We start from the raw sequence: 22445 nt of genomic DNA, 5'->3' as shown, positions 1-22445 counted from the left end.
AAGTCGATAACCACTGCTGCTATTTATTTTGTTATTCCTTTTATATAGCTTTATTTGAAGGAGTAGGAAGTTTTGCTGGTATTCATTACACTTCTCTTTTACATAAAACTATAACTTTAACAGGACAACAATTCGCAAACTTCCAAGAAAATGGCATCGTAATTTAATCATGATCACTGAGAGGCCAGTATGAGCTGGAATTTAAGGCAAGCCAGGACCAAATCAAACATCCCTGTTAAAGATCTACTGATACAAGATATGTTTTATTTTGCCTGCACACCACTCAAGACTTGCTTTTAGGTCATAAGGCGTTCCTAGTTTTGGTTGATGTAGTAACAGTTTGAAACTGAAGAGAGACGGATGTAACTTTGTTGCGTCACTAGACACACCCACTTTCTGTTTGTATCCCCTAGAAGTAGCCAAGCTTCTTTAACAATCCTGCAGTCATTGTGCACTCATCTTCAAACTTAACAACAATCTGAACTGCCGCTCAATTAGGACGTTTCAGATTGGGCTGGTTTGCTGGTTTGTCTGATGTTGAGTGCGTTTGTTCCCCGCGCCCCACGCAACGTTATTCTGTCTAACCCTGGTGCGTTTTCGTTTGTCTTACATCATAAAAAATGTGCACAGTGCATGGCAGAAAACAGAACACAGATCAATATATTGTGTTTTTATTAATTTACTGCTATTATGCTCATCAATCACATTTGGTTTTTGTGAGCGCGTTGCATGCAGACGGTTTTCTGCTGCTTGCTAACAGACAATTTTGAGGAAACGGCGGATTACCATTGACCTGCTACTCTGATTCCACTCGCAACGCAAAAAAACAGGTTCAAACTTGCTCGAATCCAAGGTAAATCATCAACACTATCATCTCACACATGTGTTTTATTGAAGGAAATACATCGTAATCGGCCTTAACGCATGCGCAGGTCACTTTACTTCCACATCAAGTGCGCATGCGCAACCATGTCAGAGCATCCGAACTCAGACCACCTCCTTCAGGTAGTCTTGTTAGCCATTTGCACACCCGGGTTCGCTTGGAAGCTTTCACATTAGCATTTTTCATACAAACTCCATCTCGTTCCGAACTTAACTTCAAGTGTTAAAGTGTCTTTCCTGTGAGACTTGGGGTGTGTTCATATATGCCATGTTTGGTTAGATTAAAACAAACTCCGGTGCGATTGCTCTGATAGTGCGGTTTCTTTGTGTAAGTGTTAATGCTGCCACCCAAACCTGGTCCGCACCAAACAATTGAACTGAGACTGCTGAAAACATGGGTCTCGGGCAACTTTCAAACAAACTTGGTTCAAGATAAATATGAACGCAACATGGACCAAAGGCATCGAACCAAACCAAAACAGAAAGTGATAACAATATACAACCCTAAAATCAAGTGTTTTGGTAATGTTAAAAGAGTTTTGATTATATCTTTGCTTGCGCATGTTATGTAGGAATTCCTGGCGCCACTTTGACTGCTTTAAACACTTCATGAGGTCGTTACGAGTTACCGGCTTCTTTCAAATACCCTCATATGTGCAGGCATACACAGAGCATGTATAACCCATGCAGCACTGTGCCCGCAACATTGTTTTGGATGTCCGGTAAGTTACGTTTTGAAATATAAATCATAAAAGCTGTCCAATGCAGTTGGGACTTCACATGTAGTCTGTTAGGTTCAAGGTTCTTTTCTGGTCCGGACCAAAATAACCAAAGCAAACGAACTTGACAAAGTTAATAAGTTGCTAAAAGCGACTTCTTCCTTTGGCGGGGACGTCAGACATCATTGCGCATATAAAGCTCACAAATAATGCAACAACGACACAAATGTCTTAAAGCGTAGATGCAAATTCATTCATTGAGTAATAATTTAACAGGGAACAGATTTTTTATCCAGTTTGAAGGAGTTATTTTTACTTCCTTTTACTTCCGTGTCATTGTTTGTTTATTTTGATTAAAGTTTTTTAAATGTTTGCCGGTTCCCGCCTCCTTCCTTCCCTACTTTGAACTTTGCTACAGTGCTGTTTAACTGTTTTGAGGGGTCCGAAATTTTGAGCTGAACTCAAAATTATGCACAGGTGTGCCTTAGGCCGGCCACAATTAAAGGCCACTTTTATCACACAGCACAATGCTATTTGTCGCAAGTTTTAAGGGAACGTGAAATTGGCATGCTGACTGCAGGAATGTCCACCAGAGCTGTTGCCTGTGAATTGAATGTTCATTTCTCTTCCATAAGCCATAAGAGAATTTGGCAGTACATCCAACATGCCTCTCAACCTCATACCACGTGTAACTCCACCAGCCCAGTTTTCAAGACACCTCTAACATTTCATTTAGTCTGGGATGAGGTTTAAGCCCTGTGCGGAAAATCGCCTCACTAGCTGTCTTGTGTTGCATGTAACGTCATGAAATTATGTTTGACCTTCGCCACAAATTAAAATGTGTATTCATTTACATGTAATTTGTAAATACATAGTATATGACCCCCTGTTTTTACAATATACAATTCCTTAAATCTTCTTTGACATTTACAAATACAATTTGCACTTACAATTCACTTATAGAATGAGTGAGTGTGTGTGCCCTGCGATGGGTTGGCACTCCATCCAGGGTGTATCCTGCCTTGATGCCCGATGACTCCTGAGATAGGCGCAGGCTCCCCGTGACCCGAGGTAGTTCGGATAAGCGGTAGAAAATGGAATGGAATGGAATTCACTTATAAAGCCGTTAGAAGCGCTAATTTAAAAAATCGCTCTAATGGGATGTATTGGAGGGATGGGACAAATAATCTACACGGTCTTTTAAATCGGAGGCTAGATTGGACACAACAGTAAAACAGGGTTTAAAGTTTCCTTTATAAATGCCGTACATGTTGCTAAAAAAATCTGAAAGAAAAGAAAAGAAATGAAAATCAAAATTTTCAGACAAATTGGTTGGATGAAACTTGTGCCAGAAAAGGAACTAAAATCATATTAACATATGGACAAGTTTGTTGTCGCTGGTCGGCTCAGTGTTAATTAGCTTTAAAAGAATAACATACTCTTATTCTCATCTGGGGGTCGTTTATGTCGGCCTAATATTGAATATAATTAGTCAATCCAGTGTATGTCAGTTTCATCAAAAGTTGCCAAACACTGTGTTTGTACATTGTACTCCCTTGGCAAACTCATGAAGAGTATCTAGAAACAAGGGGCTGCATGCTAGGTAGATAATGCTAACCCTGATTTTTCTGAAGTTGTGTAATGCAAATCTTCATGACTGTGTTGTCAGTCGGTTGTCAAGGAATACAAAAAAGTTTCTGGCTGTTTTGTTCTGCTTTGTGTTTTGGTTGTTGAGTCCAGTTGGACGATATAGTTGTGCAGCACTGTTTCACAAGTTTGAAAGACAAAAAGTTCTGTCTTGTTGAGCCGGAGATTTTGTTCAATAAACATCATTACATATTTCACACATGAAACATATCTTATCTGAAGAGATAACTCTATCCCAACAGAAGTAAGTTGCATAAAAATCTTGAATATTTAATGGCAATTCTTTATTTTTACTCAATGCTCTAAAACTTGCATCCCCATGTTAATGAGGTTAATGTGACAAAACATCGGAAAGATTAATACAAAAATGTTTACGAGCTCAGGTCTAGGTGAAGATGAACTGTGTGGTATAAACTTCTGTAGCCAAGGCCTAAACAGGATGATGGGGAGGTCACAGGAAATCAGCTGACCCTTGTGGTAGAGGGCTTCTCAGACATGATAGTTCTTTCTTATTTTAGGTGAGGTGGGGGCTGGGTAAACAGGAAACCATTTATATGAAGTCTACGTGTCTTTTGAATCAGTTGCATTAAGCCTACATTGGAATGGAAAGTGTGCCATCTCGTTTGACCATCAGTAGTAAGAAAGCACAGCAGAGAAAAACACTGGATACAACAGTTTTTTTCTATTTTGTGTGCATTTTTTGTATGAACGCCTCGCATGGAATGGAAATTGGACATCCTATGACGCACATCACACCCCTGAATGTCCCGAATTCATCAGAACGGAAAAGTAAATGTCAGATATGTACCATTGATTATTTAAATTTATGATCTAATGCATTGATTTGACATCATAGTGGCTGTTACTGTCACCTTATATGGAAAGTTTTTTTTTTTAAACGACATATTTTTTATACAGACATAAACATTTCCTGATTGTTAGTGTGTTGTGTTGATTGCCAACGGCCCTGTAATCATACTGCTCGGTACTATCCGTGTATTTACTGGTACTTTGGTACTTTTCTCTATTTCAATTTGTATGTAGATGTAGTTTTTCGTAACACATAGTAGCTCGGTCGCTTTCGTATTCATGTCACAATGCGAAGTAAAAACTACTTTGAATCATTAGAATATATACTGCTATAAATATAATGCTTATTAACAGTGTTGCTGGGTTGAATTTACCAGAGGTTGTGTATTTTTCAAGGTTTGACTGCTTATTGCATGAGAATGTCTACTATGGACCATTATCATTGTTGTTATGTTTTTGTTGTTTTTGTTGTAGATGAAATAACTCTATGAGGTGTCTAAATAAATCTGTTTTGTGAATAAACCAAAAAATGTCCTGTTATAAAGTATAACTTATTGTTAGTTTAGTTATTAATTGACATGTCTGTTCATAATCATTTTACCTGTTAAAAACATTTAATTCTGTTCAAGGCTTAATCCAAGCAAACCTGTGAATGTCTCCTTTATTGTACACACTTGATTAAGCTAAATAAAGCTTTTATTAAAAATGGCTCCAAGATAAATGTCAAATTAAGGAGACACACAAAATGTGCTGTAATGTATCTCACACAGAAGTGTTGGTAATTGGTACTTAAAGCTTTGTAGCTTTGTATTTCCAGTAGTAGAGGAGAGATATGGATAAATGTGGTTATTGGTCTAGGGTTTATCATAATCTAGCTACAAAACATTGGATGACCATGGCAGTCTTTTCATTCTAGTTGTCATATGGCGCAAAAATACGTGTTTTATGTGTTTGGTGTGTTAAAAGTAGCAAATGCATTTATTAGACACATAAAATTGCAATAATTAAAGTGCATACAATCTAAAAGCGAATGCTCACCCAGACTTGCCTGAAATGTCTCGTGTAACCACACCCACACAAATCTACGTCTGTTCGTGCTATGATTTGATTAAGACCACCCAAATGTATAAGCAAGTAAGGTGGGCGTACCTGTCTGTACAATTGCTTTGAAACCTGATGTTCCAAATATGGTAAGAAGTGTTACATTTCCGTCACACGCTTGCAGTATTCGACCAATATTCTATAATATTCTTTTTAGTTGTGTCATATGACCCCTTGATTTTCCTGCATGGCTACCTACAAAAAATTTAAAGAACTCTCCAACACATTCAGCACTGACACTATCATGCATTTAATAAGTCACATGGTTAGTTAACAGTTGTGAGTAACCTCTCATGCAATGTTAAACATATCATATCAGGGAAATCACAACCAAATATTTGAATATTCTCTCATATGATCCCTCTAATGCATACCTTTTACTGAAATAGTCTATTCTATTTTTTACTTGTACATATTTACATACACACATAACTTTACTCTCTATAGCTTTACTCTTATGTTTACTGTATTGTATTTCTTAATTTTTATACCCATAGGCCCTTATTTAAATCATCTGTGTAACTGTTTTTTGTATTGTTGGATGGTCTCTGTGTTGTTGCTTATTCCGTGTACTGGATGCTCCTGTCACCAAAACAAATTCCTTGTATGTGCAAACATTCTGATTCTGATTCTGATTCTTTAAGTATTATTTTCAAAGATTCTCATTTGTTTTATTCATAAAAGATCTAATAGTATAGAAAATAGAGTGATAAAATCTGATATTGACTAAAACATTTATAAAAGGTTGTTTCCATTATAGGAATTGTGCAGTTTATTCATCGATAATTCGATAATTGAAACTAATCAGTTTATTGATGTACATTCTGGTAAAACTTTTTTAATAAAATCCCATGTAATTTACGGTATATTCTAAATTGCCCATTTCCACTTGTTTACATCGGAACAACGAATCGCATTTTAAAATTCAAGTTACTGAACACAAATCTGCTCATCACATCATAACATTAAGAATTTAAGTTGTATAGGAATAAAAAAAGTAATAATTTCTAGAAAAGGGGGTAACACAGAGAAAACACTTTAACATGAAGCTTGGGTCTTCTATTGGGTCTTAAAGTGAAATGGGGTCCAGTTAACAACGTTATTCATAATATCTTCTTTTGTTTTCATCCGAGGGAAGATCACTTTATTAAGAATATGATCTTCCTTTTTGATCAATAAAAGAGAATCTTATATACTTTATGTATGGTCTGGGAGTTTTCCCGGTGGGCCTCTGGCAAATGTGTGTCGGGCCACTCAGGATAAAAAGTAAAGCCATAATATTACATCTCTTTTCTATGCATATGGATTAGTGCAATGATCGTGCGATCGTGCACTGACAAAATAGCATTTTAGCAATAGCAGTAGCATTGTTGTGTTATGTTCTGTTGTGAGCTGGGTTTTTTGGGATCCTCTTTCCAGGGTCACTTTTCCCCCTAGTCCGCCTCTGGACAGTTCCAGATTAAGGCCAATACCTGGCATAATTTAAACTCTGTCTAAAAAACTTTTGTGTATAAGAAAGCAATTGATAACCCTGGTTGCTGGGACCCACAACTATTTACATTTTGTATGTCTTTTTAAATGACTAAACACAGAAGCTATTTGGTAATGAGCTGATAAATGTACTCTGTTAAATCTTATACTTTTCATCTGAGAATTTTTTTTTTAATGTTTACTCATAAAACCTTATGTAGACAGAATACAAAAATCAAGGACAGATTATACAACCATTGCAATCGAGAGAGTGGGGACTTAACTTTCGGTTCTCTTTCCAAATCAAAGATTACATTCTCAATATAAACAGGCCTACTAGGACTGATGTTTTAGCAAATCTTAAAAATAAAAACATTAAAGGGTAAATCACCTGAAAATAAAGACTCTGTCATCACTTAACTTTACCCTTATGTTGTTTAAACCCGTACTTTCTGTAGCATAATGCAAAGGTCTTCTGAAATCATACCTTTTGTAAAGAGCCGATTAAGATTGTTCAAGAGTCCTTTACGCAGGAAAGGTGGGAAATAAATAAATATGGGAAACAATGCTTTGCATATAACCACAATTTATCTTAAATAAATGTTTTAGAAATGTTTTAAATACTGTTCTAACTACACATTTTGTTCAGTTGAATGCCACTCTGATAAATTATCTTCAGAAGTAGCAAAATATGTTATTCAAAACTTTTGGCCAACAGTGTTCTTTTAGTGTAGAGTCTAACGCTGCTGGAGATTTCCTGTTCCCAGGAAGGATTTGCATGGGATTGAATAATGAGACTGAGAATGTCAAACAATTAAAAATAATGAGACATGATGAGACGTAATAATGTTTAGTGCATCCTGCTCAGTTTTTTTGATATTGTTGGTTTTATGAGGTAACCATTGTGCAGAACAGTAGAGCATTTGCTAAGGCGGAGAACAGACTCATTATATGTTAAAATAACTATCATCTGGAATATTACATTTTATTAGAATGAGTCACATTTTCATTCAGGTCTGAATGTCATTGTCCTGCCTAAAACCTAGAACAAACCAGAGAACACTGCCACACCAGCAGCCCTCTCTATGTTGCAGATTGCAAATGCAAAGCGCCTCGTTTCATCTCAAGTGAGTTTTTGCATTCCTCAAATATCATTCTCATAACTTTCGACCTCAACCTGACCCCTCCTGATACCACAGTCATTCTTCCACAGGTCACCTTCCAACGGCATAACTACACTCAAACTCTTACCCCGCCACGCTCTGTGGTTTCATTCAAACTACCTCCCCCTAAACAGATCACATCACTGGATACTGACATTGTGTTTCACCCTCACATCCTACTTAGACAGATTTTGCCCACTTATTGTACTTCCAAACCAGCTCACGGACTAACATCTGTGTTCTCCATGAGCATCACTTCACTTCAGTTTTACTAGAACATGTACTGTAGTACAATCTATGGAAGTATACTGAAGTGGGAATGTCATAATTTGTTATTGCAAAGAGCATATAGTGTAAATTCAGTGTAGTAATAATAATAATAAAACAGTGAAATGTTTGTGAAGTAAACGTTCAGGAATGGACCAACAGAAATGGACCATGTCACTGGCTTGTACACCTGCACCATCATGCACCTGTTAACATTGTCATTTACAATAAAAGAGCCTGTACAGTGACAGGAAGTACAAATATATCCGAAAAAATGTAGCTAACAAACATTTTTGCCTCCATTGAAGAATACAGAAGGTGGACAAATTCTCAAATTATGTTTTGAATGATTATGTTTTCTAATACAGGGCCAGGTACAGGTAAAGGAGTCCAGGTCAGTCTCTGTGATCATTATCCACATGACAGTTTCTGACCTGACAAAGTCTAGTGCATAACAAAATTTGTGTCTCCACAATGCTTCACCATTTTCAAATTAGTCTTAATATCGTTTTAGTTCTGATACTACATTTTTAGACACAGCCCGATTCAATAGTAATATTTTAAAACATATCCATCTTGCATATTCAAAAAAATGCCATCATAATGCCATTGACCTCTCAGACCCCTTTGAGTCCTGATAATTTACCGGTGTGAGTTTGCTTATACTGTAGATTCCAAAAAATAAATTAAAAAAAACATAATTTTTTTTTCAAATTCAAGACTGGCAAGCTTGAAGGTTGGATAGCATGAGATGTCTTGTATTCTGACTTCTTTACACTGTTGAACGTGGTGGCTTCTCATGTTTAACATTAACTTGTTAAAATACGAGTTGGATGTATGACATAGTATTTCTGTGCTTGATACACTCCCCAGCACTTAAAAGGTTGTTTCGAAAAAAAAGCTACCCTATTCCATTTATTGGGCAATTCTCCCGAAAAAGCATGGCAGGAGGAAAAAAAAGAGTTACCAACTGACAAGTGAGACCCGCTTACCATCAACATTGTATGTGCTGTGGGCAACTCGTCACTGTTGCAATAGTGAAGTTAAGGGGTTTCTAAACCCGTTGGTTTGCCGTGCTTTTGAAAGCGCTTTGTGGCGTGTTTTTTGCATTTTCGTATGGCACTTTTTAAACGAATAAGGAAAAACTTGTGTGGACTAGGCCTAAGTCATTTTTTTTTTTTTTGGGCAATCAGCGTGTAAATACATACTGTATTTACTGTAAATACATACTGGGCAATACATACTGTAAAAAAACATGAAGGGATTAATCCAATGATCCTTCTTGTCTGGAGTTTTCTAGTTTTGTGGACAGGGTCATGACAGAATAAATGTTGTCTTTTGTGCTTGTTGTGTTCTGTGTGGAAACACGTCTCCTTTGTTGAGACATTGCGCAACGTGTTCACCTGTCGCGTGCCTTAGCTGCTCCCCCTTGTTTTTTCGTTATCTTTATTAGTGTTTCATTCCCCTTACCTGTCCTGTGAAATCTTTCCGTATCTTCCCCTTAGTGTTTGATTTCCTTCACCTGCCTATTGTTAATTATCCCTCATTAGTGTTCACCTATTTTAAGGCCTACTACTCTCCGTCCCGTGCCGGTTCGTCATACCAAATGTTTGTGTCTAGTCTCCGTGCTTATTACCTTGTTCCCATCTTGCATTGCCATGCCTTGCCATGCCTTGCCCTGTCTTACCATGGCTTGCCCTCTCGTGTTTGTGGACTTACTATTGGTATTATTTTGGACATGGTTTATTTTGCCCCCTCGTGGGAAGTATTTGTTTCGGGTTCCTGTTTATTTAGTTTTTGACCCCATTATGGGTTTTTGTTTTAGTAAAGTTTTTGTGTTGCACTTTGTCTGTCTGCATTTGGGTTCTTCTGCCTCATCCCTGAAAACATTTTTTGAAACATCTGCAATAATACCATGTATCTAATAATATGTGTGGTGTTTTTGCTCAGATGTGTTTTTATAAAGTATCTTTGCAATATTCAACAATAATAAGTTTTTTATCTAGATATATATATAGGAGTTTCTTTTCAAAAAGCACTGCCACATTAATAAATGAAAGTTTATTATATTTGTATTAATAACTTTGATGTCTGAATTTCATTAAGGAATATTAGATAAATATTATGCAGTGGAAGATATAATAGGGTACCTATAGGTCACATAACAAGAAATGACAGAAATTTAAAAACAAACGACAAAAATGACTGGAATTTCATTTTTAGCTGATTATTTTATTTTTCTACAAACAAAACATTAGTGACATAAGTACATAGAAGTTCATTGATTTAGAATAGCAACAACCTCAATCTAAAGTTAAATAAAAATTTAATAAAAAATAGTGTAGATTTGTTACTAGTGCATATTAACATACAAAAGAAGATACAAAAAAACATAAAAAATACAATCAACTTAAACCATTGGCAGATAAAGGGTAGTGTTTAGAAAACTTGCTTAAAAACAGTTAATTTGTGTATTTTCCTTTAGTGTCACTTGGGGCACAGGAATTACACATTTCACCTTTAACAGATGCAACTGGTTGCCTATGAAGCTCTATTAAATACAGAGATGATTTATCCACTTTGGCCAGATACCGGCAATAGCTTGGATACAATCTCATTGAAGCGACTTAGATGAAACTACTTACAAACATTGTGTCAGTTCATACATGAGTCAGAAATAATTGTATAAACTTTTAAATAAGATTTTTTTATGTCGATTTGAATCTTTTTGTTCTTGTTTGTTTGTACTAGGAATGTTGTATTTTCCAAAAGTTCCACAGTTTTCACAAGCTGTGTCTCATTTTGATCAAAGTTTATCTTTCCAATCACCTCATCTGATGGTTGTCCCAACAGACGTATTGAATTAATTGTATTAGCAACATTTTCTCCTTTCTTATGGATCTCGCCATGGATTAAATATTTCCCACTTCTGGGTGCTGTGTAGTTCCCTGTGTAGTTCCCTGTGGAATGTCCTTCTTTTGTGACAATTTCTGCGAAGCAAAACAAAAAACATGTTTCTATGGTTAGCATGTGTCAATCAATCCATAATAAGTCAACAATCATATGCAAAATATAAAAGACATACGGCATATAAATACAAATATATATAATCAAAAAAACATACCAGTAAACGTGACAATTCTGAGGCCAGCCAGACAATCTGAATGACAGATTACTTGAGAATTCTGTAAAAAAAATTACTTTTGTTAAATGATTGTGACAAGCACACATGTTGTTATAACACATCTACATACTCAATCTACACTGATGTCTCTGACCCTTCGGTTTGGTGTAAGTTTATAAGGCATAAGGTTTGTGCAAATGATTTGGATCAATACTTTAAAAAGCAATTTGAAAGTAATAATATTTAAAGATTAGAACACTAGCAAAGAGTTGACCTTGAAAAACATCATTACCTTTATTGGTAAATTGATCCAAATAATGCATCCGATCAGTCCCATCACCAGCATAATAATCACAGCCTCAAAAACCTTGGTGGAGACCTTATGCTTGCGGTTGTCCTCAGGAATCCTCAAAGATTCTTCTGAGTCCTGAACATCACAGATGAAGGGAGCTGTTGCCATCCTGAATGAATAAGTGAGATGCCTTATGAGCATATCTTCCCATTGGCCTTGCTCCTTATATGCCAGAGGTCTGCCCACTCACTAAACAGAGTTCCCTTACTGAAACCAGACAAAGCCCGCTATGGTATTCCTCCAATAAAATGTGTGAGAGAGAGAAAGAGAGAGAGTAAGAAGACTGGGATTACCCATACACCCACGCATGCTGGCAGGCATGTGCATGCACAGAGGCATTGTCATGTGTAGGAACTCCACACTTGTGCTCAAATCTCTCCAGCACGGAAGCAAAACTCTTTTATGACACTGTAAAAGATGATAACTGTATAGTTGCACACCTTTAGACTCACATTTATTTTAGAACTTTGTTGTAAACCATGTTATCTTATTAAGTAAAGAACACTGCAGCAATTATTTTTGGGGGGGCATACAGTGGGGTTTGAGATAACTTACATTTACATTTACATTTAGTCATTTAGCAGACGCTTTTATCCAAAGCGACTTACAAGTGGGGTAGGTAATGGAAGCAATTAGGACAGCATAAGTACAACAAAAGCATAAGTGCAATTAAAATGAAGACTAGTCTCATATAGCCTAACACAGTATACGTAACCATTCACTCATTCATACATTTTTTTTTTTTTTTTTTTTTTTTTTTTTTTTTTTTTTTTTTTTTTTTTTTTTTTTTTTTTTTTTTTTTTTTTTTTTTTTTTTTTTTTTAGTTGAGTAGAGAAGAAAAAGAGTAGAGAAGAAAAGAGTGGAGGAGAAAAGAGTCAGAACAGATCAGTCAGATGTTGGCGGAAGAGATGTGTTTTCAGGCGTTTCTTAAAGATGGCTACAGAATCTGCAGATCTTGTAGCAGCGGATAGATCATTCCACATAGGTAGAACAGATCCGGAGAAGGTGCGCGAGAGAGATTTTTTACCTTTATGGGATGGCACCACAAGACGTCGTTCGTTTGCAGAGCGTAGGGATCTGGTGGGTACATATGTCTGCATTAGCGATTTAAGATAAGGTGGTGCCGAACCAGTAGTGGTCTTGTAGGCCAGGAGCAGAGTCTTGAATTTGATGCGAGCGACTACGGGAAGCCAATGTAGCTTAATGAGTAGAGGAGTGACGTGTGCTCTCTTTGGTTCATTAAAGATAACTCTTGCCGCAGCATTCTGGATCATCTGTAGAGGTTTGGTTGTGCAAGCTGGAAGTCCTCCCAGTAGTGCATTGCAGTAGTCCAGTCTGGCCAGGACAAGAGCCTGGACAAGGATCTGTGTAGCATGCTCTGATAGGAAGGGTCTAATTTTTCTGATATTGTAGAGGATGAATCTACAGGACCGGGCGGTGTTGGCAACTTGATCTGTGAAGTTGAGCTGATCATCGATTACCACTCCCAGGTTTCTTGCTTTTCTGGAAGGTGTGATGGTTGATGAGCCCAGTTGAATGGAAAGGTTGTGATGAGTCTTCGTGTCAGCCGGGATTACAAGCAGTTCTGTTTTTGGAAGGTTCAGCTGCAGGTGATGGGCGTTCATCCAGAGCGAGATGTCGGCTAGGCAAGCTGAGATGCGTGCAGAGACAGTCGGATCGTCAGGGCGAAAAGACATGTAGAGTTGTGTATCATCCGCATAGCAGTGATAGGAAAAGCCATGTTTCCTAATGACAGAGCCAAGGGATGTCATGTATACAGAGAATAGCAACGGACCAAGCACTGAGCCCTGAGGCACACCTGTGTCGAGATGATGTGACTCCGACACCTCACCTCTCCAAGATACTCTAAAGGACCTACCCGAGAGGTAAGACCTGAACCATTGTAGCACCATTCCAGAGACCCCCATCGCCTTGAGGGTGGACAGGAGGATGTGATGGTTAACGGTGTCAAAGGCGGCAGATAGATCCAGTAGGATAAGAACAGATGAGTTAGAGGAGGCTCTTTCCAGTCTCAGGGCTTCAATAACAGAGAGCAGCGCAGTCTCAGTGGAATGACCGCTCTTGAACCCAGACTGGTTGCTGTCCAGGAGGTTGTTCTGGGAGAGGAAAGATGAGAGCTGGTTACAAACAACACGTTCTAGAGTTTTAGCAGCGAAGGGGAGTAGGGATACCGGTCTATAGTTTTCTAACAGTGCAGGATTAAGAGTAGGCTTCTTTAGTAGTGGGGTAATACGGGCCTCTTTGAAGAGTGTAGGAAATGTGCCAGTGGTGAGAGACGAGTTGATAATGTGAGTCAGAGAGGGAACAACCGATGGAGAGATGGCCTGGAGGAGATGTGTGGGGATGGGATCTAGAGGGCAGGTAGTCGGGTGTTTGGAAGAAATTACCTTGGAAACTTCCTCTTCAGATAGGAGAGAGAACGAGGGGAACAAGCATGTGTCAGGGGATTGTAAGCAGCTTCTTTTTAAATTTTAACATTTTAACATTATTTATTATTAAACTTCACCGTAACAATTTGATAGAAAACAGGCAATTTCATGAAAATGTCAACCTTAAAATAAAAAAAATCAAGTTATTGCCAAAGGATTTCTCCATTTACTGATAGGTCAAATGTCAGTATTTGGTGGTTTAAAAACCCATGTTAAGTGTCCTTTTAAAATTTGGTACCTTTTAACGTTTGGTATAAAGTGTTCTAAGGATAGTCCTTAACCCTCAAAATTCCTGATTTATTATGTTTCTGAATTTTGTTTTAGAAATTCTAATGAATCCCATATTTCGAATAAGCTCTGCTCTTAAAATATTCATCTTATTGCAGGCTACAATTCGTGAACTGCAGCTATTAGTTTGTCACTTCCCAGAATTTGTTCTCCACGTGATGGCCTACAACAGAAAAGAGAAGTTCTGACCTAGTGCTAAAAGACAGGAGGTATGGCCTTGTGTAAATAGAAAGACCACCAAGCATGAGTATAGAGACACTTAAGAGACACTTGATTCAAGGCAGAGTGTGAGATTTTTTTTGTGGATCAGAATGGATGCTTTCAGCAGTCATTTATACAATTTAAAAGAAAAATACACAAGAAACACAGGATGTGTACACATGCGGTCTAAGTTAAGGGCAGTGAACAAATCAAGATTTACTGGAAGGGTACTGAATGGCAAAAGAGAAGTTTTGTTTCATGAACAGTAACCTTACAAAAGATGAAATGAAAGATGAAACAATTATTTTCCACAAACGCAAATCAACATTAGTTTAAATCTTTTCTCGCCCAAACGCTGTGACCACAGAGCTTCTGCCTTCCCATAAGATAAGGACATCATATGAGCATCACAATAGGGAAGTAGCCTAAAAACAAATACAAAAAGAAAGAAGTATTTCCGAGGGGATTGCACATAGTCAGAAACAAATGTATAGTACAATGCAATGCAAGTCGCTCGGATAAGTGTCTGCCAAATGCGTAAATGTAAGTTTTATATTCATGTGTCAGGTTCGCTGGACAATTCTGCATATCATCATTATTCTCGCAAATAGCAGTACATTTTCAGTGTTCAAAATAGCTTATACCGCAAGTCCATTTGAAAGAAAATGTATGTGCATTACAAACACTGAATACATTTTCTTTCCCAAATTACAATGCATCATGAAATGGTAGGAATATTTGAATAATGCAGGTTAGTAGACAATTTATTTGGGATCCCAACTGTATTTTTGGTACATGTTTGTTGGTACAAAATATTGCATTGTACAAAACAAACAATGTAGGTGGGACTGCAGGAATTTTACAATGTTTTACTTTATTCAGGTTTTTCCTTAACATTTACAGTATTAAGACCAATTTAATAGTTTACTATATTGCATGTAATATTTTAAAAGCATCATTAGCTAAAGAGAGAGGGTTGGGGGAGGGAAGAGAAACTGAGAGTTTTCAGTGAGAGAGCGCAGGAGACCAAAATAGCATTTCATGACTAGGGGAATTCTCTTTTGCAGTAACTGTTGCATCATGCTGTAGTGAAACCCTTTTTTACGGCTAGAGAGCTGTTTCATCATCATTGACTCAATTGTAAAAGTGTTTCCTCATTAGACGGTTGCCAAACAAGCGTCTTGGCCAAAACTGTTTGGGCACGCCCAGAGAAACACCTACACACGCACATGCCTCCTACTCAAAACACATGCTACACATGCGTTTACAAACATCAGCCCATTCATTACTGTGCAAACACAGCCAGCGCTCTAATGCTGCTCATGAGACATGTGTCTCGAATAACAACAACTTTCTCGAACAGAATGCTTGTTTAAGACTTTGATCCTTTTGGATCCATTTTGAAGATTATACTTTGATCCTTTGTGGTTTTGTGATTGCAATATAAATACTGTATAGATACAAAATATATATACACATTGTGTTATGATAACTTTATTATATTAAATATTGTATTGTTAATTCAATTAATATGAATAACATCAAAAGCTAAAGTGATGAAAACCGAACACATGTGTATAATAACACCCATAGAAAATGGTTTTATAAGCGTGCGCTTTGAAGATTTCGTGGCCTTGGAATTATAAGGTTCTATCTGCGTTCTGAGCTGTTTTGAGATATTGAGCTTTGAAGTTTTTGCATTTCATAAAGCAAAAATTATATGAGGAACAAATCTCTGTCATACATGAAAAAGTGATGTGAAGCATTTAAGCAATCCAAGTGCACATACAAAGCAGTGAGAGTAACACACACACACTGTGAACACATAGCCAGAGCAGTGGCGCCCGGGGAGCAGTTGGGGGATCAGTGCCATGGGTCTCACACACAAGTCTAAGTCTCTAACCATTAGGCCACGACTGCTGTACAGAGACCCTAAATGTATTCTAAATGTACAATATAAAAAAAACATCGGAAATTTGTAAATGGGAATTTTTGGAACAGGTCAAAAGGAGATAGAACCTTCTGATTCTGAAAAATCATTTTCGGTTTAGAATTATAAGGTTCTGTCTGCAAAACATTCAGATTAAAGCAAAACATTTTCAAGCAATAATAATAATTCGCTTTTCATTTTTCTTTAAACATGGAATTATGAGTTGACATGTATAAAATAGATTATAGACATTTAGGACACCTAACTTTTTGTTCAAGTTAAGCATAAAAGGCTGTGCTAACTGTTTTATCTAGTGCAGATGTTAGGTATATGATGGGTATTTCAACATATTATTGCAGGAACAATCAAGTTTCTGCTGGTTAACTATACACAGAAAGCAGCTGCTCCTGTAATCTGACTTAAAATGAAGTACATTATCTTGCCAAGGCAGTTTTGATGAAAGTGGCATTATAAGTAGTTTGGTACGTTTTTAATCGTGATGAATATGTATTGGAGTTGTGTTGCAGCGATGACAACTCGAAATCATTATCCTCTACTATGTACTGTCAATATGTCCAGCCATGCTCCATAAAAGTCAATTTAATGCAATAATATTAATCTTGTGACGAAACACACATACGTACTGTATACATATGAATATATAAAAATTTAAGATACACAAGCAATTTGAGAGTAGGACACCACCATCTCAAACATGTCACCCCCATGAAAAACATCTCTAATCTTTATTTTGCTTATTTCAAACATCTAAAATGTCCTATAGACTTATGATTTCAAGAGCCTGTCCTGAGTTTCCGGTTATGGCGCCAGATGAGTAGACCTGTATGCGGTTCCAGAAGGATAATGAGTGGTTTAAAATATTCTAATTGTGGGATTGCCCGAGTCAATCAAGGGGTCTGACAGCTTTCTTCTCTCAGCTTCTGGTCGATGTCCTGGGTTCTCAGGTATTATCCGCCCCGCCTGAATTAGACAGAGCCCATCGTAGTCACGCGCCTAAGCCTGCAACTGGACAGAGGCCGGGACCTGTCATTTTTGCGGTTCCATTACTATCAAGTAAAGGACTTGGTCATCCGATAATCTCGTAAAAAGGGTGAGCTGCTGTGTGAGGGCCACAACAAACGCATTTTTGCGGATTACTGTCCCGAGGTTTGGAAACTCCGCGCTGAATATAAAGATGTGATGTCACCACTCTACAAACATGGACTTAAGCCTGCGCCCTAGCTCACCCTGCTAGACTGCGGATCACACTTCCAAACTGTGAAAAGAAATGGCTGGCTTCAGTCTCGGACTGAATTGTAAAGTGAGTGGATTTCATCCAACTATGAATGCTCTTCAGAACTCGGGTTTGCCGGGTGCTCTACTATATTAAAGATGTCCCGGGTTGTTAGCCTTGTTTATTGAAGATTATTGTTTTGGTCTTGCATATTCTAACCTTTTTTCCCCAAACGTGCTCATTATATCGTTTTTTCTGTTAGAACTAATACGTTTATTTTATTAGAATTTTGGACACATAATTTTGCTATCCTCTTTCAATTAATGTGATAAAGTATAAAAGAGACTTGTACGCTCATTCTTTGTACATTTATTATTTTAGGGATAACTTTGTGTTGCTCACGCTAGCTTTGTTAAAAACTTGTTCACTGTTAAGACCTTCAGATTCTTCATTTGTTCTGTTCTGAAGTCAAGGTTTGTCAGTAACTTTTGTTTTAAAATTACTGAGGTTAATCACCTCTAATGGGAGGACTAGGACAGGAAATTTGCCTGCTGTCATGAGGAAAAGTGGTTCAAGTTGTTGTGGGTTCCAGCTGGGTGGGTTCTAAGTTTTATTTTCCCCTTTGTTATTATTTTACATTTGCTTTCTTTATTATCCATGTTTTTGGTGTGCAATCATTTCTGCTCCTTTCGGTAACCCTTTATATGCTGTTAGGTAGGCTGTGTGTATTGATGGGGGCATGTCAGAAACCTGATTACATCTATACAATTTGTCAGCCAGGTCTCGAATGAGTAATAAGATGATGACGTGTGGTGCGTTGAAATTAACCAGCTGGAATGTTAAGGGGTTGAACTCTCCTTTAAAGTGAAATAAGGTTCTTAATTATAGACTTGAGTACAAGTATTCCCTTTATTCAGGAGACACACCTCAGACCTGTATATCATCTTAAGATTGGAAAGGGTTGGGTGTTCAGTTTTACCTCTCCAATGTTCAGAGTAAATCTAGAGGTGTAGCTATTCTTATCCATAAATCGGTTCCTTTTTCAGTCTCTGAGGTCATCTCGGAACTTAATGGTTGTTTTATTATTGTCAGAGGACAGGTTAATGGAGTCTGCTTAATTTTGGTCAATATACTGATTATGCCCCTAATTGGGAAGATGAGGCTTTTTTCAAAAAGTGTTGTTTTCCCTCCCTGATATGCACTCAAATCAACAAATATTAGGTGGGGGTTTTAATATTGTTAAAACCCCCTTTTTGATCACTCTTCATCTAGACCCCCTCCTCAATCTAAATCTGGCAAAGTTATTCAACTTTTTATGGAGCAATACACAATCTCTGATGTTTGGTGCTTTTTTTAACACAGATACTAAACAGTTTCCTTTTCTCCAGTACATCATTCTTTTTCCGTAAATTATTATTTTTGAATCGATAATAAGCTGCTTGCTCATGTACTTATTTTGCTTTAGTAATATCTGACCATGCTGCTGTTACATTTGACCTTGCCCTTCCGTGCTTTTCACTGTCTCGGTCCCTCTGGCGATTTTACTCTTTAGTACTAAATGACCCTGACTTATTAGCAATTATTAACGATCATATTGACCTCTTGGCGTGTAAGACTCATGGGCAGTGGTGGCCTAATGGTTAGAGAGTCAGACTTATGACCAGAAGGTTGCCGGTTTGATTCTCAGGGCAGACAGGTTACGGCTGAGCTTCCCCTTGAGCACCTTAGCCCTACTTGCTCCCCGGGTGCTGCAGTGATACTCTCTTGATGGGTTAAATGCTCTTGAGGTCACAATTCGGCTATAGGTTACCATATCTGACAGATAGGTCACTTATTTACGGGGAGAAATTACTTTGTGTTCCACCTATAAAAAGAAATTGATGAATGAAAAAAAATCTAAACTTTCAAACTCTTTGGCAGACCTCCTGTCTATTTTGGTTGACTCGACAGATCCAGACCTCTTTGCTAAGTTTCTCACAACATAGACAGAGCTTGATCCACATACCACAAATGAAGCAGTGGGTCATTTAAAAAAAACCTTGTTATGAATTATGAATTCGTGGATAAAGCGAGTCAACTTCTTGCTCATCAGTTGCGTAAATCTGCTTCATCACATCTCATTATTCAAATTTCCACTCCTACTGGGCCTTCAGTGGATCCACTTGATTTGTAAAGGCATTCTTCAGAAGACAAAACAATTGGGAGGCCTGGCTTTTCCAATTTTTTTATATATTCCTGGGCAGCTAATATTATATTCTATTTTGGTTCCACTCACACAATTTGGTCAATCCCCCTTCCTGGCTGCACATTGAGCATACCTCCTGTAATAAGGCCTCCTTAGCTGCACTTAGCAGTCCCCAATCAAATATTCAAACAACAGAATTGTTAAAAACAGTCTCAAAATTTGACTATGGTCTTCATAATACCCCCTTGTCATTCCCAATACATTCCAACCCATTGTTTCATCCTTCCATTTTGGACTGTGCTTATGTCTTATGGAGAGATTGTGGACTGGCTTCCTTTGAAGTTCTTTACTTTGACAATGTGTTTGAACAGTTGACCTCCCAATTTGACATTCCCAAAAGTCATTTATTTAGTAATCTACAAATTTGAGATTTTGTGCGAAAAAAAATGCCTAATTTTCACAATTTGCAACCTACTTCAGATGTGGATAGTATTCTAGGTGTACATCCCTGTACTAAAGGGTCAACTTCAAGATTAGATATCATTGTCAATTTGCAATTTGTTTCGGATCATTTATGCACTGTATGGTCCCAAGATATTGACCAGGAAATTGATTAGGAGACATGGAAAGCAGTCTTTGATTGGGTTAGGACCTCCTCTCTTCTGCTTGGCATCAGCTCATTCAGTGCAAGGTGGCACATGGTCGCATTGGTCAAAGAACAGGTTGGCTCGCTTAAACCCATCCATTGACCCTAAGTGTGACAGGTGTCATTCTGGTTCAGCCACTTTATTCCATATGATCTGGTCCTATCCTGACTTGTTTCCTCTTTGGAGGCAAGTTTTTGACTCCTTTACAGCTATTACCTCTTTCGATATTCTACCTCCTTCAGTTAGTTCCAGGAAGTTATGTTTTCTCTTTAAATGCTTTATTTATTTATTTCATTTCATATTCATTAAATAGCTTTCGTCTTTAAATTTGTTAGAAGTTTACCTCAGTTGGTCTGTTTAGTCGCAGCTCCATGCGTAACTAGTAACTTGGGGGAAGTATTCAGAGCCTGTGTAACGTGATTCATGGAGCCTTCAGATAGTTCCAGGAAGTTATGTTTTCTCTTTAAATGCTTTATTTCTTTCACTTTTTTATTAATTAAATGCCTTTCGTCTTTACATGGGATAGAAGTTTACCTCATTTGGTCTATTTAGTCGCAGCTCCATGCGTTACTAGTAACTTCCGGGAACTATTGAAACTGTGAAAAAACTGTTCTCTCTATCAATGGCTCTGATCGCTCTGAAAAGTAAGGTGAGCTATGATTGGCCAGTTAACCAGTGTGTAGTTATTTGCAAACGTGTGCCGGAAATGTAACGCCTCTTACTATATTCGGAACATCAGGTTCCAAAGCAATTGTACTGACAGGTGATAAAATGTCATCAGTACTTCCTTATATCAATTTTTAGCCCGAATCTTATAAGGACAATGAAGATGATGAAGCCGAAACATCAACTTTGGCAGCGCGACTTGAGCAGGATGCAAAGGATTGGTAAGGTAGTACTAAAAAAAATATAATGTTAAATAGTTCAAAACTATACCTAATTGTTTTACCTTTTATATACAAGGTTATAAAGACTATAAACAAACAACAATATACATCATACATAGTTTGTATTAGCTCATATTACAGCAAGGAATGGTATAATAAATACGTAATAAATAACGCGAGCGATTTGGCCCTTCTTGATCAACCAGTGCTACGCAATCTCTCGTCACCACTCAACAAAGACAATAAACCCCATTATAAACTCAACATTTGTTGCCTCTAGTTGGAACATTATTCCTGATTATTAGGACTTAAGTTGTCTTTTTTCACAAGACAAACCTGTGTTAGTCCGTAACAGAGTCTTTTACAATGAAAGTATGTTTAAAGGCTGCCAATCTGAAGCGCCAGACAGTCCTTGTTAAGTTTTAAAGGTTGGAATGGCCCCACTTTTTAACAACAGCTTTCTTGCATAGCGGGCTTGATCTCTACCAGGTTCATGAAGCAATCGTCGGTGAAATGTGCTGCACAAACTTGAACATTCGGATTGTACTATTCTGGAACAGTGTTGTAAATAAAAAGTAACCATTCGTTTTTAGTTGTCTCATCTTTTATGGGCAAACAAAGAGGCTTTCATTTCGCAACAAAACATGTCTATTTGACATGGCAGCAGTCGGCGTTTACGATACAAAGAGATTTATACGTACGCCCACCTTACTTGGATTTAGGCCTGTCTTACTCAAGTCATGTTACGAAGTGACGTACATTCGCCGGGGTGTGGTTACACGAGACGTTTCAGGCAAGTCTGTGTGAACATTCGCTTTTAGAAAGAATGCATATTTTGTTCCGACACTCCGCAAATTTAAGTGTCCAATACATGCATGGGCAATTTACAGCGAACCAAAGATGAATAAAAATACATATTTGTGTCATATGGGTCAGTTCTAAATTCAAGCAAACTCGGAATGCTTCTTCCCATATACTACTTGGAAATAACACAGGAAAATGCGCTCATGGCACATTATGGCAGATCACTCAAGCCTGAGCTAACTTATGCGAAACGTTAAGAAACTTTAATGTATTTAATGTAACAT

At 37.6% G+C, this 22445-nt stretch overlaps 1 long non-coding RNA gene across 1 annotated transcript; it reads right to left on the bottom strand.

Moving 5' to 3' along the window:
- Positions 1-10630: 10630 nt before the first annotated feature.
- Positions 10631-11596, bottom strand: LOC130434976 (uncharacterized). Its single transcript, XR_008908748.1, has 3 exons — positions 11476-11596; positions 11184-11244; positions 10631-11049 (listed from the first exon to the last, which is right to left on the bottom strand). It is a non-coding gene; the product is annotated as an uncharacterized LOC130434976 (long non-coding RNA).
- Between the last annotated feature and the right edge of the window lie 10849 nt (positions 11597-22445).

Source organism: Triplophysa dalaica, chromosome 13 (genome assembly GCF_015846415.1).
Source record: "Triplophysa dalaica isolate WHDGS20190420 chromosome 13, ASM1584641v1, whole genome shotgun sequence".
Lineage (NCBI taxonomy): Eukaryota > Metazoa > Chordata > Actinopteri > Cypriniformes > Nemacheilidae > Triplophysa > Triplophysa dalaica.
The sequence above is the reverse complement of the archived record's forward strand: the minus strand, read 5'-3'. Positions and strand labels throughout refer to the sequence as shown.